The following is a 16,421-nucleotide window of genomic DNA, read 5'->3' as shown; positions in this document are numbered from 1 at the left end:
TCCTAAAGGACAATCATTCACTCCATCACATATGGAATGGTTATGTATACCACAGTGCTCATTAGAGACTGTAGTAAAGTTTGTGCACTTCTCATCCATACCATCATCACAGGTTTCACCTCTACCACAGATCAGGTATTTGGTGATGTTCGTGTTTTCCCGTTCACTTTACACGTCAGAGCTTCGTTTATTTTGCCCAGTTGACAGTTCATTTGTTCCTCCCACTTCTCACAAGGATGGTATTCTGCGCCCTCAGCAAATCGGGGGTTGGTGCACATGTTAAAAGGTGGAACGTATATTTCCTGCGAGCTATTTAAAGCACTCTTACAACGAATACCTTGGTCTGGACCGAGGGTTCCGCCCGGATCCTTGCATCCTTTTTGATCCCATAAGTTTACTTCGCTTTCAATGCATGTAAAATAAGGATGAAGCCACCAACTTTTAATCCAGCTTGGCTTAGAAAAGTTTACTATTTGTCCTGTTGAATGGTTGCAATATCCATCATCTTCATCGAGGTAGAAGAACCCCCCTCCACAGTAAAAATACGATTCGTCGCATCTCACTTTTTTCAGAACATCAGCAGATACGCTGATAGAAGAGTCCAGCGTGCACGGCTCGCTTCCGTTCAGCTCCTCTTCACAATCCCACTCATCGGCTCCATCATCACAATCCTTCCTCTCATTACATATGTACCTGGTCGGGAGAGCTGTTGAGGGGCCGCTACTTGTGGGGCAAATTACCATGCACCTGCCCTTGTCTGCCTTGTTTCCATCTACTCCGCACATCTGAGTTTGGTTGAATCTACAGGTTTTTGTCAGGTTGTAACAATATTCTGCGGATTTTGGAATTTAGATACATTTTTAAGACTGCAAGCTTGACCATTTGTTAATGATGGAATCGACGATAACTTCGCTTTTGCAATAATATTGTAGCTATTTTAGTTTTACCTGTGGTGTCGTTCGTGAAGTGCGGGTTGGTATTACAAGGAAACTTTTGCTGTATCTCGTAATAGTCCTCCTCAAATGGACACTTAAAATAAACACGTTCAGTTTCTGAGACACACTTTTCTTTCAGGAAGCCTTCCTCGTTTGCAACGTTACATTCTGCACCTGGGATAGTTTACTATTACTGATTCTGTACCAATGAAGAATAAATAAATACCATAAAAACCAGTTTTTTATTGCTATTTATTTTACCAATTTTAATATATTTTACCAATTTCAAATTTTTTTTCAAATTTTAACATATTTTTTGCCAATTTGTCCGAATTCCAATCACAATGCTGGCAAGCATAACCGTTGCCCTTATATTCACAACACTATGTACCCCCTATACTATTATATCCCCTTTATTGTTTTCCAGGCATTAAGACTCATCGAAAGTAGTTCAGCAGGTATATTTAAGTTCAAAACATTCTAATTCAATGTTAAAGATGACAGGAATAAGAAATAGTTATGTGGAGGTTTTTAAGAAATTTGCGCAAAATACGCGCCAGCATGTTATACGAAATTAGGTAAAAAACCCAAAATCGCCATATTCAGGTGCCTTAAAAACCATGTTAAAATCGAGTTAGAGATCTGAAACTTTGCAGAGCGTCTAGACCTTGTCCAAATCGACTGTAAAAAAAATTTCATGTTGCAGGAGTATCGGGAAGTGGGTTTTCTGGAACCCCTGTTTTACAACAGATTGTCGTGAAGCTATATATATATATATATGTATAGACGCTTTTGCAGTAAATTGTAGCCTACATTTAAGTGTCCGTAGATTCAAAAGTATAAAAGATACAGTCATTTCGAACCACAGGTTTTAAAGATAATTGTTTATACTTTAGTTTACATTATATCGAAAAATAATTTATCGTCATCATCATCACTTGATGACGTCATCAATTTAAGTGTTTTTAAAACTTGATTTTTGACAAAATAACAACTTTTCAAATCGATTTTAAAGCATTAAGGAGTAATTTTATTCAAAATCTGAGGACATTTTCACCTTAGATAATTGTTCAAGCATTCTGAAAATCTACCGGAAAGTTTTCCTACCTTGCTCCTTCATAAAGATATTCGCTATTGAAGTTTGTGCTTTTTTGAAGAATAATTTTATAAAAACACAAAAGTTGTGAATTAGTATTCTCTGGTGTTGGGCCATCCCTTGGGTTGTGGAGCTCAATTTTGCTTTCTAAAGGTCTAAATTGTGTTATAGGCTAGTTTTAAAGTTGAAAATCGAAAAGTTGCACACGTGGGGACACGCCCAAATTCATTTAAAATAGCTAAAATCACTAAAAATTGTTATTTTCACGATTTTTACCAACTTTGGAGTCCCGTTGTGATCCAAGTTCTTTTTGAAATCTTCTGAAACTTTTCATGCTTATCAAACTATATATTAAATAACACTATGCAAAAATTTATGGTGATTCAATATTTTATGCGCACGCAACGTCCGCTCAAAGTTTGCACGTGCGAAAGGTGAGAATTTTGCTCATTCGTGATTTCGAATATATTCTGCTTTCCCACGATATTAAAATGGCATTATATTTGAATTTAATGCCAACTTGAATGAGTAAAAAATGCTATATTCAGTCTGTTATTGACAGATATGCCTACCTAAACACAAGGAAACGTTTTCAAAGGTAAAATTTCGAAATCGTTGAAATTACCTCCTTATTAAGTTTCGACTGTGTAAATTATCCTGACATTATAATCAAAAAGAGATGATATTTGACCAAAACCCATAATCATGGGTAGAGTGAACCGCTGCCAGTGTCTCTCTTTTCCAAACAAAAGAAAATGATATTAATTTGAGGAACCGTCCGCAAATGCAAATTGATACCGAGAATGAAATCGGTCGCTCGCTTTTCCCATTCATTCACGGCTTACGTATTGTAATAAAGCTTATTGAATGGGAAAAGCGAGCGACCGATTTCATTCTCGGTATCAATTTGCATTTGCGGACGGTTCCTCAAATTAATATCATTTTCTTTTGTTTGGAAAAGAGAGACACTGGCAGCGGTTCACTCTACCCATGATTATGGGTTTTGGTCAAATTAACAAATATTAAAACTAGGACGTTAAATTGTTATGTAAAGGCTTAGATCAAAAATCCGGCTTAACATAATAAGTTGATTTTAAATATTTCAAGTAAAAATATTTTAAAATGCAATAAAGATCAATAAAAATCCATTGAAACTGATTTAAAAAGTTGATAAAACCTTACCGTTGTACTCATTTCTACTTTTTTTGGTACAAGAAATATGCAGCGCATCACTTTCAAGGCAGTAAGATTTAGGTTTCCATCCTGACAATTTGCAGTCGAAAATGTCTTTCGTTCCATTTTCGCAATTTATATGATCTACGTTAAATTTAATCTTCCTGTAAATTTACGTTTATTTGTCCTCACTCTTCATTGGTCGATTGAAAGGTTGATTGAAAAATCGGTTTAAATGATGATTGAAAAATGGCATATTTTGTATACAAATTCCAGATTCTCTCTCCCAAATTTTAATCAATCAAATCCTAAATACAAATACGGATTGTATATCATATAGACCAAAATACATGTACATTTAAAGAATTGGGCTGAAAATATCTGAAAAACTGTTTGTAAACAAACTAATATACTAATATACCAGACAAACCTCTTTGAGGGTAGATTAGCTGTCCAGAAAGCATACGCTTCATCAAAGTTTAACGACTGACAAATCAAGTCTAATTCAATGTGTGACATGTTCATCCAACTGTCACAGACCGCTCCCTGAGTGAAACCCTCCCCACTGATAAGAAGTAGATTATCTTCTAACTCCCATTTTATAGAAGATCTTGATGGTGTTCGGTCTTCCGCTGAAAATTTCGCAGATGAGATTCAAGCAACATTTCATGTGCGAAAAGTGTGAAAAAGTGTGAAAAGTGCGAAAAGTGGGCAATTTTATGTAATTGACAATTGTGGTATTTAATTACCGAAAGTACTGGCTAAAAATGAAGGATGTTAGATTTATCGTCGGCAAAATACACAATACATATTTATATAGTTTATAAACTATTTAACGGCTTCGCTGGAGCAACGAAGCGTTTGGCAGAAAAAGATACGGTATGCTTTTCTTTAAAATTAAAGTAACCTGTCGCTGGCCTTAAAAGTATTTATAGCTATAGTAACCTATCAACCATCTAGTAACCTAGTAACCATCTAGTAACCTAGTAACCAGCTTATAACCTAGTAACATAGTAATTAGTAACCTGATATCTTGTAGCCAAATACCAGGACCTCACAAAGTGTTAGGTGAACAGTCTCCCGCGGATCTGGCGGAATCTCAAAGGAGACCACTCTTCCTGCTCTGTTGCATTTCAGGGGAATCTCCATTTCCTTCTTTGTGGTGTTGTCTGGAGTTACCGTTATAAGGCTATCTTCACACTCCACTCCATCAACCTTCACCTGGGATATGTTATTTTAGGTGTCTTTAAAACTACATCATCTATAGAGATATAAATCTTATTAAGATATTGGATCTAGTCAAGATGACTTCGATGAAATAAGTTTAAATAGCTAAATTAGCAAGTACAGTTAAATTAGAGATTTCATTTGTTTACCCGGGTACTGTTAAGTTTGAGAGGAGATCCCAGTCGGTTGTAAGCAACAACTCTAGTCACGTGGTATACTTCCAACAGGTCAACCCTCCACCAGTCCTGTACTGTGTTAGTTACTGCGCTATTCAAGATGTCGTTGTGGGTACACGTCCTGTAGTCAAATATTAGTGAAACATTGTGGGTACACGTCCTGCAGTCAAATATTAGTGACACATTGTGGGTACACGTCCTGTAGTCAAATATTAGTGAAACATTGTGGGTACACGTCCTGTAGTCAAATATTAGTGACACATTGTAGGTACACGTCCTGTAGTCAAATATTATTAGTGACACATTGCCAACCACATTACGTTTTTGTCGAAGCAATGCATACAACTCTAACCGCGAAATATATTTAGTCTTTTTGATATTATAAAGGGACGAGACTAATTTTTGAGTTAAATTCTATGGCGAGACTAAGAAACAGTATAACAAGTGTATCATGCGTATAGATTCGGGACTCTTCTCACGAGGTGTTGGAGGACTTCGCCGCTTCGACGCGTCAAGCAAACTATCATTTTTTACTTTGCATCGAGACAAGATCGATGCTCTGTTAATTCGCAGAGCAACGATCTGGAAGGGTTGACATCGTCAATCAACACGAGGTGCATTTGATAATTTTAATCGTGCTTAAATTAAATTAAAACTAAATACGTATCTAGATAACTAACGAATTCCAGTAGGTAACGTTCCGGTCACCATCAACTGCTCTCCAGCTGTGTCCAAACCATGACGTGTCTGACTGAGCAGTCGGCTTCTTGTACGACAATGACTCCTCCTTTTTGTGCGACAATAACTCTTCCTTTTTGTGCGACAATAACTCCTCCTTTTTGTGCGACAATAACTCCTCCTTCTTGTGCGACAATAACTCCTCTGATCGGCCTAAGATAAGATACTAAAAAATAATATCGTCATCAAAAGTTGAACTTTTACTTTTATCGTCGATGATTTCTGCACAGTGTGTTTACATTTAGACTTGTCAGATGTCTAGTTTTACGGTTTTTGTTATTCTCATTTCATTCTTAGTAGGGGCTTAATTTAGCCATTAAAAATATATCAAACCCGACACCCCTACAAATTATCGCCGATAACATAAAAGTAATCATAAAGTTTTCATTTGATCCTCATTCAGATATTGGTAATAGTTCTGCGAATTTACGAATTATTTAGTTTTACCTTGACTGGCACAGATCAGGAATAAGATGATTGACCTTTCCAGGAATTTGGATTTCATTCTAATCAAGGGCAAGGCACGTTTATAATTATATTAAGTAAATCTTAAAGTCTTGGATACAGAAAGAGCTATCAACCTACTTTTAGAGCTTCAACAACTAAAACAGAAAACTACAATTTGTAGATATTATTATATACCTTGGCAGTATTCAGATAGCCCGACCACTATTCGCGAACAGGTGATCGTGAACAGTTGTACACTATATGCAATATAACCGCTTCAATCTATTGATTGGTTACCAGATCATATGACCGCATATCATTATCAATCATGAAATGTTATGAAATTGAATGGTATGTATGATATCTTGGATGCAATTAGTTACGACTAGCATAATTTTCCATTAACTGTAGCGTAGTAAATTGCTGGATCAAACTATTGATTACGATTCATATGATCTGGTAACCAATCAATAGATTGAAACGGTTATATTGCATATAGTGTACAGCTGTTCACTAACAGTTGTTCGCGAACAGGGGTCGGGCTATTTGGATATAATACTGCCTAGACCTTGAACACGATTTAAGTTGAAATAGTAGCTTTAATGTTAAATAATGCGAAATCGAGCTTCATATCGAAATGATATGAGGCATTACGATAAACGATGAGCAAGTCGTTCGTAAAAGTTGGCCACGGAATATGAATTTAAGGAAGATCGAAATTAACGTGGCACCAGCTGTAAAAATTTTACAAAATGCCGGGTCCGATTTAAGTTTTTTATACTTCAAACTGCAAGTGCAATTTCGCAACATCAACTTATTAGATTGTCAGGGATTCGCTTGATAATAACTCATCGAAGCCTGAATTCCCTACCTTAAAATTAAAGATCGGGTAAATTCTCTGTGTCGGCAGCTGTACGGAGCGAGGGTTGACAAAATGAATATTGTCTGCTCTCTTAACTATATATTGCGGTACTATAGTTATACGGTAAAACATATTACCTATATGGTGCAATTCCAGATGGTGGTCAAATAAATCGGCCAGTTCTGATCGTAGCAGCAAATTAAAAAGACACAGAGAGCCATCACGTTTCGAATCAGCATCTGGCACCGGCCACAGAACTTCATATTTAACAGATACGTGTTATTTCAGTCACTGATGACTGCTTCGGAGAATGTTCCGTGATTTTATGGACCATTACTGCAGTTACTACACTTCACTTCTAGCGCAAACTATGGCCACGAGTATTGACAGATTGACGAATTTCAACAACTTTTGGAGAAGGTTTCAAATGAGAAAAGTATTTAGCCCGGGAAACACATTTTTCACCCTTATTGCTTTTGCCAAGAGTTTAATACTGCCGAGTGCTGATCAAGATTCCAAATTGAATTACTTACGCTTGAGATACAAGACAATTAAAATCTAATATGATTTACTCATGATTTATGAGAAACGGTCACGAGGGCGGAAGTCACGAGGGCGGAGGTCACGAGGGCAAAGGACCCAAGGGCGGAAGTTTCCTAAAAGGTTGGACATGAGGGCGAAGGTTAACGGGTGATACTCGTAAAATATTTGTTTCATATCACAGTGCTGGCAAGCACGACCGTTGCATTTATTGTGGGTATACTATGTTCCCCATTTACTATTATACCCCCTTTACTATTATACCCCCTTTACTATTATACCCCCTTTGGTACACGTTACAAGCCTCTTTTGTGCACGCGAAGCGTGCACTCCGGCCGGGGGCGGCGGCCGAAGGCCGCCGCCTCCGGCAGGAGTTTTCCAGGCATTAAGACTCATCGGAAGTCGTTAAGCAGAATTATTTTTAGTTCAAAACATTCTAATTTGATGTCAAAGATGACAGGAATAAAAAATAGTTATGTTGAGATTTATAAGAAATTTGCATAAAATACTCGCCAGCACTGTTATACGAAATTCGGTAAAAAACCCAAAATCGCCATATTCAGGTGCCTTAAAAACCATGTTAAAATTGAGTTAGAGATCTGAAATTTTTCAGGGCGTCTAGACGTTGATCAAATCGACTGCAAAAAAAGTTTCAGGTTTCAGGAGTATCGGGAAATGGGTTTTCTAGAACCCCTGTTTTACGACAGATTGTCGTGATATATATATATATACATATTCAGGGATAGACGCTTTGCCAGTCAATTGTAGCCTGTATTTAATTGTCCATAGATTGAAAAGTATAAAAGATAAAGCCATTTCCGACCACAGGTCTTGCAAATAATTGTTTACACTTTAGTTTACATTGTATAAAAAAATTATTTGACGTCATAAACACCCCTTGATGACGTCGTCAAGTTAACCGTTTATAAAACTTGATTTTTGACAAAGTAATAACTTTTAAAATTAATTTTTAACCATTAAGGAGTAATTTTATTCAAAATCTGAGGAGATTTTCATCTTAGATAATTGTTCAAGCATTCTGAAAATCTACCGGAAAGTTTTTCTAGCTTGCTCCTTCATAAAGATATTCGTCATTGAAGTTTGTGCTTTTTTGAAGAATTATTTTATAAAAACGTCAATTTTGCGATTTAGTATTCTCTGGTGTTGGGCCATGCCTTGAGTTGAGGAGCTCAGTTCTGCTTCCTATAGGTATAAATTGTGCATTAGGCTAGTTTTAAAGTTGAAAATCGAAAAGTTGCACACGTGGGGACACGCCCAAATTGATAGAAAATTGCTAAAATCACTGAAAATTGCTGTTTTCGTCATTTTCTGTCAACTTTAGAGTGCCGTTGTGATTACAGTTCTTCTTGAAATACTTTGAAACTTTGCATGCTTATCAAGCTATATATAAAACAATTACATGCAAAAATTTACGGCGATTCAATATTGGATGCGCACGCAACGTCCGCTCAAAGTTTGCACGTGCGAAAGGTGAGAATTTTGCTCATTCGTGATTTCCAACAAATTCTGCTTTGCCACGACAGTTTAATGTCATTATATATGAATTTAATGCCAACTTGAATGAGTATTAGGTGGCATATTCAGTCAGTGATCGACCGATATGCTTACCTAAACACAAGGAAATGTTTTTAAAGGAAAATTTCGAAATCGTTGAAACTTCCTCCTTATTAATTAATGAAGATATCAGTTTATATTTCGACTTTATAAAGTACCCTGACATTATAATCAAAAAGAGATGATATTTTACCAAAACCCATATTCATGGGTAGAGTGGACCGCTGCCAGTGTCTCTCTTTCCCAAACAAAAGGAAATGATATTAATTTGATTGACCGTTCTCAAATGCAAAATGATACCGAGAATGAAATCGGTCGCTCGCTTTTCCCATTCATTTACAATTGTAATAGATTAAGAAGAACTACCCGAAGGCAGCTGTACTCGGCAATAAAGATTCAATAAACTTCAGCTAATTCAATAAGTAATAACTACCACCCTTACCCCGAAATACTAGGTATCGACCCGAACGCAACCCAAAGAGATTTTTACAGCATCTGATTGATGTAATCAATCGAAACTTATTACAATTCGTAAGCCGTGAATGAATGGGAAAAGCGAGCGACCGATTTCATTCTCGGTATCATTTTGCATTTGAGAACGGTCAATCAAATTAATATCATTTCCTTTTGTTTGGGAAAGAGAGACACTGGCAGCGGTCCACTCTACCCATGAATATGGGTTTTGGTAAAATTGATATATCTATATTCAAACATCAGGACCGTCTACTCGGCGCACGTTTTGTAATAATAATAAGCTATATATATAATATTAGTGTAGAGTTTCAACGATATAGGGGGAGCCGTGCAAACGTGCGCGGCGGGTCATACTTTTGTTTTATTAAAAAAGGATAACTAGTTAGAAGCAGCCATATGGAGATAACATTTTACTAATAGTAAGTTCAATTCCCGCACCTCTGTATCTGATAAATATAACAAGTGTAAGATGATTTCTAATTACTAAAAATTCATAATTTTAACTGCAAACTGGAAAAGTCGACAATTTTGCAAGGGCTTATTTTGTTACTTGTTAATAAATGTTATCGCGATCGTGAATCGAAACCCTGTTTCATGTTTACCGCAAACCTTGGTTTACGCAACGTTGTCCTTTCCCCAAGCTCTGTGTTTAATCAAGATTTTGTTGAACTTGATAAACTAATTGAAATAAACAACACAATTCTTGTCACACGTTGCATGTAGACCTGCCGTGCACGTTTGCGCGGCTGTATCGTGGCTTTCGCCACTTACAGTGAAACGACAATGGAAGTCACTACGTGATACAACACAATTCAGGTCACTAGATTATAGTGATAGAGAATTGTCGGGATTCAATTGTCGGGGGGTCAATTGTCGTACTAAGCCCTAGATTTCGCGACAATTGACCCCAGTGTAATTACATAGGGGGTCAATTGTCGGGGGGTCAATTGTCGTGGTACCCCCAGGTGCAGTCTGAATCGCTCAACTATGGCAGAGCAACTTCAGAGCTACTTCAGTAACATAGACAAAGCTATTTGTCTATGTTACTGAAGGAAGTTGGGACAAACTCTAAAGAGGAACTGCGAACCCTGATGCGGGACAGGGATGTATGGAGGGTAGGCGGTTATCTAGCGTAGATCGGACTTAGTTCCGACATAGTAGTAGTAGTAGTAGTCAACTATGGCAACATCATTGTTTTTTTACAGCCCTTAACTCTAACTTTAATGTTTCACAGACTCTCCCCTCTGAGGTGATGCATTTAGCACTTTCCCAGCTGCAGATCAGCCCAACCACGCAGACCAGAACTCGATGTTCCACTTCCACTATATTAATGTAGTTATAACTCACTAGCATAAATATATATTACACAATATTACCTAAAATCTATCTAATAATCACGGCTTACATTCATTTCTAACTCGAACTCACAGCTATGTTTCTCTTGTTCCTTTGTGTTATCTACCTGCCTGTAGTTGCATCAACTGATAAGGAGTACACTGCCCTGCACTTTGGAACTTCTGTCAGCGATTACATTAGTTTTAACTATGACATGGCCCCGTTCCAAGATTCTCTGTCCATATGCACGTGGATCAAACGTATCTACACCTCATCTTCACAACCACTAGTGTTAAACTATATAACAGACTATGATATCGGTCACGAGATTTTGATATCGTCTAATGGGTACTTTAACAGAGTAGTGGATGATGCAGGTTTGGAGAGAATACAGGACCTTTTCACAGTACCAGTGGGCACGTGGTTTAGTTACTGCATAACGTGGTCTGTAGCGTCCAGGACAATAAAGTTATACCTGGATGGTGATTTGGTAGCAACAGACCAGACACAATCTGGGAGGAGGCTGAAAATGGGAGGGCAGTTATGGTTTGGTAATCATCATCGTCATGGTGGATATTCTCATCATATTTTTGGAGGAGACCTCTATCAGTTCAATGTATATTCCAATGTCTTGGAGTCGGCTGAAATAAAGAAAATAGCAGACGGGGGACTATGTTTTGATTTAGAAGAATTTTCCGAAACTAGGATCCTTCGATGGGAAGATATTCTGGGCAGATCACGAAGTGGGTCTGTGAGTGAGGTAGACGGGTGTACAACAAAGGAATTAATAACTCAGTTGAGGGAGAAGCTGGCAAGTGTGACTGGAAGGCTAAACGGAACAGAGGCTCAACTTAGTAGGTCGGAGGAGAAAGTGGAGACACTAGCCAGTCTTCTTAATTCAACTCAAGAAGAGTTGGAGTCAACTCAACTGAATTTCACTGAAGCTAAGAAGCAGCTTAATGTAACGAAGGAGAAGCTGGTCACTACAGAGGAGGAGCTGAAGGGGGTAACATCTGATCTGGAGGAGGTGACTGCTGATCTGGAGGGTGTAACATCTGATCTGGAGGAGGTGACTGCTGATCTGGAGGGTGTAACATCTGATCTCGAGGAGGTGACTGCTGATATGAACAGGACTGCAACTTCATTGGAAACAGTGACCGGAGATCTAAACTCAACACAAGCAGAACTAGGAGCTGTAAGTGATGACCTGGAAACTTGCTCCGCCGGCTTAAGAGAGATGGAGAGAAAGTTTAAAGAATCTCGAACATTCCACAATGTCACCAGATGGGATGTCCTGCTCACTCCCCCATATTTCAACAAGGTCTTCTCAAATGAGCTGTTCCGGCAACTCACCACCAGTTGGAATATGTTGGGTAAGTGATGTTGGGTGTGCAACACTTCTCTGTTGTTATTTACAGGACTTCCTGTCCAGGTTTTACAGAATTGCTGTAAGATTTACAGTAAGGTTTTTACAAAGTGAACTTTTAATTTCGACATTCTCGGTGTTAATTGGATTTAACATTTCAGAAAGGTTTGTGGGTACGAACATGACGGAGGGTGTTATACAGCACTTCCGGTACTTCCACCGAGAACTACAATGCGATGTCTTCGAGCAACTCTCACACACCATGCTTGGTAAGATTCGAACAGGAGATTAGATAAGAACATACTACGTTACAAAACACAATTGAGTATGCCATTTTTGGATGTTATTATTAAAATTATGTCAGGGTAATTATAGTAATATATAATAATCATCAAAAGTCTATGAATAGTAAGTATATGCCAAAATTATTATTCTAGTAATTCAAGCTATTCGATTTTATTGGATAAGTAATTTTAGCTATTAGATTAGTAATTAAATGATGTTCATTACGTTTTATTTCATAATTAGCTACTACCAACTCTCAAAGGTAAATATTGCCAAATACGCAAGAGTAAACCACTTTGTGCACCAGCTGTTAAATCAATACAACATTTCACTTTCAGAGCACTTCAAGGGTACCGAGATAACAACAGGACTGATAGCCCACTTTAAGGAAACTCATACGGAGGAATCAGATTGCGAGAACGACACAGACACTGAATCATAGCCCGGGAACGATTCAACTTATTTTTTGCTGTGTTCTTTTCTCCCATTTTTTTAGTATTTGTTCGCTTTTCCCATGTTTTAACAATTTTGGTAAAAATATCTAAGAAATAAAAAAAGAGGAAAAGCGATTGTTAGGCTTTTTCAAAAATTGCCAATGCACGATCTAAAGTTGGTGAACCTCAGTACCGGCCTTTTACTTGTCTATGATTTAATTTGTCTCACGTCGCTACTCGCGAAACCTAAGTTTTTGTTTAATTTAAGTGGGTATTCGTTGACACACGCTGTAACCCCTTTTGATCGCGGCCGTTCTGCAAATTGTTGAGGGTCTGAGTTTGTATCGTTTCTGTCTGAGTACCAATTTCCTTTTGCACTTGACATACGTTGCAAGATCAGATAAGTTTGTTGTTTGGAAGTGGTTGGGACCTCTTGCCAGGGATTACTGTATAGATCTTGTTAAAGATTCAACTGCAGCTCTCATAAAACTCGAGGAATTGGCAGCTTCCGGACAAGTAGTCGATACTTGGATCAGCTTCAGTATTGATATTGTTTCTCTATACGATTCTCTGCAACATAGCTTGGTGATGTCAGCCTTAGATGATGCTATGGAGTCGTGTAGACCAGATTGGTCTGAGGAGTTCAGGACTTGGCTGAAGGGACTGATACAGCTTAGTTTTGATTCGGCAGTCTTGAAGAATGCAGACAACTGGTATGAGGTCGTTAACGGTGTACCCACTGGAGGTATCAATTCAGTGGATTGCGGTAACATTGCTTTGTTCTTTGTCCTAAAGAGTCTGGTTTACGACCCGGTTGTTAGACCAGAGGAGCTCAAGAACCTTGATCGGTTTGTGGATGATATTTCGGGCCAAGGTATGTGGAGAGGTTCTATCTTAACTATGGCTTAGATATTACATACGAAGTGAAACCAATCACGGAGTTCACTCAGTTCCTGGACATTCAGTACAAGTTTGTTGGAGGGAGACTCACAACAGATCTGTTTAGGAAACCTACTGACGCCAACAGGTATCTAGAATTCTCAAGTTTCCATCCACGACATACCTTCCGGAGTATAGTCTTCTCACAGGCACTTCGATACAGAAGGATAATCAATGATGACGTCTTGCTGGATGAGAGATTGGCAGAGCTTCAGTTGTTTTTTGAACGGTCTTCATATCCTACTGATATGGTGAGAGAGGTCATCAGTGATGTCAGATCGATACCAAGAACTTTACAGTACAAGGCAAAGGATCAGGGTCCCCCTTCTTTCACACCATGGATTGTTACATTCGGTGCGGGCTATGAGGAAACCAAGGAAAAGGCTAAAGAGGCCAGTAACATCATCTCAAATAGCCGTACATGGAGCAGTGAGAACCCTGAGAGGATCCCTAAACTCCAAGTGGTGACCAGGCGAGCCCCTAACTTAAAGGACACTTTATTCAAGAGAAAGAAGCTTGCCTTAGGTTCAGAGTCAAGAACAACTGACCCATGCACCAAACCTGGCGAGAAGAAGAAAGGCAGACCCTGCCAAACTTGTCACCTTGTTAGTGGCAATTCCATGGTCTCCAATAATGGACACTCAGTCAGAACTCAAGGTGGTAACTGTAAGACACGCAACATTGTGTACGGCGCGACATGCAAACTTTGTACTGTTAATAACGTATACGTGGGAAAAACAGTCACCAGCCTCAGCCAACGTGTGAATGGTCATCGCAGTAAATATTATGAGATTTTAGAGGCGAGTAGTAAGGGGAATGTTGAGAGCCATAGAGTTTTTGATGACGAGAATGTTTTAGGGGCACATCTTTTTTCAGTTCATAATTTGAGGGAGAGATCTGTTTTCAATGAAAGTTTCCATTTTGATATTTTGTGTTCTACATCCCCAGATAATATTAGAAAGTCAGAACAGTTTTATATTAACAAATTGAAGACACTTTATCCGTTTGGCCTGAACAATGTGAATTCCGTTTTTGGAAGCTAATTTTTCATGGTGTCCCGAATTTTATTTTTAAATCGTCCATTTTTTGTTTATATATGCAGTCTATCAATTTTTGAATTGCGTCTTTTTGATTTAATGAACTACTGCAGACTCCACATTATTATAGTATATGCGATTAATTTTGTTCCGATTTTAAACTATTCCATTTTTACGAGATGCTAAATTAATTTTTTGAGACTTTACTACATTTTTGATGAGAATTTTTGACATTTTCAAACTAACCATTGATATTCTCAGATTATGTGACTGATTAAATGCTGAAGATAAAAGAAATATATTCATTTTGCTAAGATTATGTTTGCGTTTCATTGCTCAACAGCTGTTCGAAGGATCAAATATAAGACATACGTTGCATGCCACTTTTCGCGCGCGAATATCTGAATCTCTGATATTTCAAATATTATTTGGATACGAAACATGTATCAATTTTGCACCAAAGCTACGCCTACAGTACAAATCTTCTTTCTCGAACCGATCTTTTCTTTTAACCTCTTTACCTAAAATAGATTCGTCTCGTTTATATTAGTACTGATCTGATTAGTACTGATCTGTCAATAGCTTTAACCCCTACAGAATTAAATCAAATAAAGATTATACTAAAGATTAGTAAAGTCAAAGATTAGTACAGTAATACCCCGATTTATCGCGGTAAATCGGGTTTTGTGGTAAATCGTGGTTTTACTATTAGTATTACTATTATATACTGTATCAGCCAGCGTTAAAAAGCGTCAACTCGGTAATAGATTAATTTGGAGCGGCAACTTCAACCAACCGTCATTATAAATCTAGAGATCACTTTAAATTTAGAAAGGTTTCCTAATGCATCTCTACACTCTGTCTCTAGTAGTAGTTTAACTCATACAATTACAAAGGCCAAGGCAAAGAAATAATGAAAAAATGAACAAAATTGTACCGTTTCATTAGCCTTGTTAACAGCTCGACAACACTTTTCGCAAAAGATTGGATTATCTGCTGTAATTGGGATAGGGATATTATCAACGTTGTAGAAAATTAGGTTTAAGTCGCTATGAGAAGTAGAACGAGTCTTTGTACTTTCTATCAAACAGTTGTACCAATACCTTCATTTATATTCTTGGATTGTCAGAACCATGTTAACAAAACTTGTATAAAAAGAAAGCTGCTTCATTTTAAGTGCGGCAGCATCCAGATAGCCCGACCCCTGTTCACGAACAGGGGTCGGGTTATTTGGATACTGCGGCAGTATTAGTATTACTGCCAAAAGTGCTTCAATTAATGACATAATTAAGTTACATGTAGATGAGTTCGTTTTCAAGATGATTTCTATTCTCCACTTCCCAGTATTAATATTTTAATCCCCTCTTTAGTCTTTAAGTTTAACTATGTTTAGAGCAGTACAGCGAAACTTGTTTATATAATTCACACTTTTATCACATTTTTAATTTAAATGAAACTATCTTGTCAACAAAAATAATGTAGTTACTTCGAGGAGAACTCTTCACACAACAAGCAAGCTTTGGTTAACCTTGGCATCATCGGCAATCAGTCAAACGTATTTCAATCATAAACGAACTACAGCAACTTTGCAAGCATCAGATTGATTTAAAACATTCACAATTCACTTCCCACATTCTTACATTAAATGTAAGAATGTGGGAAGTGAATTGTACACTTTTCATACTTCACCATATCGGGCCTGCACATATTTCACGGTACAAGAACATATTCGTTCATCTGCATCTATTGGATGAGGACTAAAAACTTTACATTTACCGCCGG

The 16,421-nt window shown here is 37.7% G+C and overlaps 1 protein-coding gene across 1 annotated transcript in view; it reads right to left on the bottom strand.

Annotated features, from left to right (window-relative positions):
• The window catches only part of LOC134820871 (uncharacterized), a 1,079,557-nt gene that overhangs the window by 1,042,857 nt on the left and 20,279 nt on the right, over positions 1-16,421 (bottom strand). The gene's annotated exons all lie outside the window — the stretch shown is intronic.

Source organism: Bolinopsis microptera, chromosome 9 (assembly GCF_026151205.1).
Source record: "Bolinopsis microptera isolate Bmic1 chromosome 9, MBARI_Bmic_1.0, whole genome shotgun sequence".
Taxonomy (NCBI): Eukaryota; Metazoa; Ctenophora; class Tentaculata; order Lobata; family Bolinopsidae; genus Bolinopsis; species Bolinopsis microptera.
This window is presented reverse-complemented; position numbering and strand designations above follow the sequence as displayed.